A 4,204-nucleotide genomic window follows, 5' to 3' on the forward strand; every position below is an offset into this window, starting at 1 on the left:
CCCCTACCACCCCCACCCCCTATCCCAAAAAAATGTAAAAAAAAGTTTCATTTTTTTTATAGATTTTTTTTAAAAAAAAAAATTCTTACTACCCCACCCTTTATCACATTTTTGTTTGTTTGTGTGAATGCACATCTTTTATCCATTTAATTACCCACTTTTAAATGGATAGTATGTGCATTATTCGTTTTTACCCATTTTTAAATGAGTAGGATACCCAACCCATTTAAAATGGGTAAATATGACCGGATAACCATATTAATTACCCATTTTGCCACCCCTAGTCATGCCCAACAATTGAGAAGTCAGCAACTCACACTGCTAGAAAAAAAATACATTTAGTGGCAATTAAGTAAATGCCAGTAATAATACATTTCTTGAACTCGAGTATTAGCGGCAATTAGACATTAGCCGGGAATAAGTACTCCAATTAAACCATTTCTTTTATCTTTCCAATTTTCAATTTCCAATTCCTCCACCACTTCTCATTCCCCTTGTAAACCTGCAACAAAAGTTCAGAACTGGTAAATTCCATTCAGCGGCAATGTTGTCACCGGCCGCCATCACTCTATCTAGTCTCTATCTATCTTAACTGTCAACCTTACCTCACTTCAAATTTTGATATCGCCCACTTTCATACTCGAGCCCTAGGTTTGGTTTTGCTTTATTTTTTGGTTTTCACCGGTGATGCATGAAATTGGCATTCCCGATCTCTCCGACGACGCCGATTACGCTGGGTCTATTCAGCAAGTAAGCAATCAAACTTGCAATTCACAAATCATGTTTATCTCGTATCTGTATTCAATTGTATATTAGTAATTCGAAATGTTTTACAATTGTGTCATTGGTCGATTTTTTTGCTTAATTGGCAACTATTTGTAAATATTTTGGGGGTGAAACTTGATAATTGAGGATTTGAGGTGAACTAACTGCTAATTGTTACTAATGTGTATGGCTATCTCATTGTTATATTCAAATTTTAAATTAGTACTTTGCAATGTTTATTTACCTTTGTGTGTATTGATTAAATCTTACATTTGTCTTTATTCATGCCTTTCCTTTGCACACAAGACCATGTTTGTAGACTTTCTTAGTGTTAACCTCAGCCCTAATTTGGTGAAATCTATAACTATGTCCATGCCTTTAAATCACACACCCTATAAGAGTGTTTGGTACTTGTCTTTAGGCGATTCAACACCTTTCAGCGGCTGGATTTGGTGCCAAGATGCTTGGAGTATTTAGGAATGGCATTTTTTAGCTATTCATTTTGATGTAATGAACTCTACTGCAATATTGATTAGTTAGATTGTTATCGACTGATTTGTTCGTGATTTCTTTCTTCCAAACATGTCAATCTATAAAAAAAATAGTAGTTGCAGAAATGTAATATTTCTAGTGCAACTGCAGATCGGTAGATGTTGCAGGGTCGAGCGTGTTTTGTTTTCCCCTAATATTAGTCTACAGATCCTTAATTCTCAATGTTTCAGTATATTAACTGGTGTTCCCCCTAATTCTGAAGCAATATGTTGATAAGAGAGGTTTTAGTAGTGTAGGTTGACGACGAGAGCTGATCACAAGGAAAGGAAAACAATGTTGCTACTACAACTGCCATCAGGTAGTTTATGGTGTTGTTTTACAGTTACTTTTAAGCAGAACCTTAATACTCAAATGAGCAGCAACATTTTCGATTTGTAACTACAATTGATGACATGTTACTATATTTTAAGGTTAATCAGTAAAAACTTTAAGCATTGTATGTACTTATTCTTTCTCGCCTTTGCAACCTATTGTCAGTTTTTGAATGTCAGTGGTGAATATCCCGTGACATGAAAAAGAGATAAATGTAGTGTTGAGGTGCTTCAAATAACTGATATGGTAATCATCTACATCGAGAGTGCACTATTGAATTTCTTATTCATTTATCTGTATACATAGTGCTACTGGATTTCTCATTCAAGTTCTTAATGCTTTTGTAGATAAGTCTACATTCAATCCTTGATAAAACAATGTATCACCTTATAAACAAAAAACGGCTTGCATTGATGGAGAAGGTAATTTTGGTTGCAAGAATATTTAATGTGCTTTCTGATTTATGTAAGTGCTATGTATTGATAGTAATCCATTGAAACTTGTTGGAAGTTATACTTGTGAACTATAGTAGGTGGTCTGTGATAGATGAGGTAGCTCTTGTTGAGCATCTGAGAGAAAATCTCATGCTTCGTGTAGGCCTTGATGTGTTTAAGCTAATCACAATACTATCATTTTTCATTTCGGTGATCCCCTTCTATCATTATAAAAATATAAAACGCAAATTTGATTGTTACGCACAACAAGAGGAAAGTTGTCAACTAAACTATTCGTGTAGAGTATGGAATCCTTTTCCTTGTCTTAGCATTCATATGCTCAAAGTTATTTAATTATCATGTTGTATTAGGATGAGAGCTACATGAGGAGTAGTCTGTCATTCACTAAAATTTTAGGTACATTATTAGGATGATTTTTTGTTTCGTACAAACTACGAAGAAAGTTAATGTCTATCCGTAAGAATGACCTAGAAGTATCTTAAATGGTTACTTTTAGCTTTACAGATGTTTGAATCTTGTTGAAGAATACACTGCATGATTTTGGAAGATAAGATGGAGGAAGGAACAAAGCAATGAGCAAAGCTGCCAGTCAGGTGAATGTTTTTCTCTTACATTTTCTTTTTGTATTTTTTTGCAGTTGATTTTTGTTATGGTCAATGTTAAATTATTTTTTCTTAAAAAGAATAGGGCAGTAGGATTTTTGTTTGTTTTGTTTATTTTTGTTGTTTGTGTGAGCAAGTTGTTGTCTGAACCTACGTGAATGGTCCGAGTCTTAAGTTTGGACTGACAGATCATTAGGCTCGGGTTTTTTATGGTGATTAGGACGAGTACCATGTGACCATAGTGCTTGCTCTTTTTCATCAAACAATGTACATTTTTCACCATCATAAGTGTTTCCTATGAAATAAACGGAAAAGTCTTAGACTATTGCTAGTAACTAGAGTTCAAATATGGAGAGACAATGATGGAGGAAACACTAGAAGGTGTTTCATGTTTTTGTTGTGTGTAATGTAGTTCTGGAAAATGCTTGATTATTGATTGAGCAAAAAGGTGTTTTCTTTCTGCACAATATTTCATGATTTCTCTACTGTCACTTTAAATTAGCTATTTTATCCATTTGCAGTTGAGGACCTAAAGTTGAATGTTGTAGAGAGTTCACAGGGAGTTCCTCATCTAGCAATTGGCTCTACTAAAAATCCTCCTGATATTGCATATGGTCGTGATCCAAGCTGTCATAGTTTTACTAGGAAAAATAAATAATAGTTCAATCTCATTGTTTTTTTCCATTTTTGAACACATTCTCTCTTTTTTTGTTTTTTATAACTTGAACACATGATAACTCATATATTTTTTATGGATGTATGGATTGTTCTTCTTTTATATGAATAATGATGTTTGAGTTTGGTAATTCTTCTATTACTAGTATACGTATCCGCGCGTTGCGCGGAGATTATTAAAAAATATTTAATTATTTCAATACATTACATCATTTAACTTTTTTATGAATCTAAATATTACTATATAATTGTAAGATATTTATTTACTTTCTAAAATAACTGTTTTGTTTCATTTTTATATTTTAACTATTCTGAAATTTATTTTATTTTTTGTTGGACATTAATTTTTTATTTTCTAATTTGTTTTTAAGTAACTGTGAGTGTAAATCTGTGGAACCATTCCAATATTATTATTTTTTGGAAGAATGTGAATTCAACGTGTTTTTTTTAAGCATTAATTATTTTTCTTACCAATTAAACTAAATATCAAAATTTGATTATTATTTTTTAAGAAAACAGAAAGTAAATGATGTGGGAAGTTAATATGAATTTAGGAAATTTTTGGTTAAATATTTTTCATTACTTTTAATGTGCAGTTTAATATAGGGCAGTTAACCATCTTTTAAGAAGTTAAAATTTGAATTTTCAATTAACTAAATTAAAAATTAATATTAATATTAATATTAATATGTTTACTTAAGAATATGTACTATTCATATTCATAATTAAATAAAATAATTGGGTCTATATGTTGAAGTTTTATTGAAAGTATTTCATTACTGTTTTATAGTTGCTATTAAAAAGAGTAAAAAAAACTTGATTTACTATTTTGTAGTAACCATA

The 4,204-nt window shown here is 31.5% G+C and overlaps 1 long non-coding RNA gene across 1 annotated transcript; it reads left to right on the plus strand.

Moving 5' to 3' along the window:
- Positions 1-522: 522 nt before the first annotated feature.
- LOC125865877 (uncharacterized) lies at positions 523-3,406 on the plus strand. The gene is made up of 6 exons (XR_007446416.1): positions 523-750; positions 1,549-1,615; positions 1,795-1,875; positions 1,977-2,051; positions 2,589-2,677; positions 3,208-3,406. It is a non-coding gene; the product is annotated as an uncharacterized LOC125865877 (long non-coding RNA).
- Positions 3,407-4,204: the final 798 nt, after the last annotated feature.

Source organism: Solanum stenotomum, chromosome 5 (genome assembly GCF_019186545.1).
Source record: "Solanum stenotomum isolate F172 chromosome 5, ASM1918654v1, whole genome shotgun sequence".
Lineage (NCBI taxonomy): Eukaryota > Viridiplantae > Streptophyta > Magnoliopsida > Solanales > Solanaceae > Solanum > Solanum stenotomum.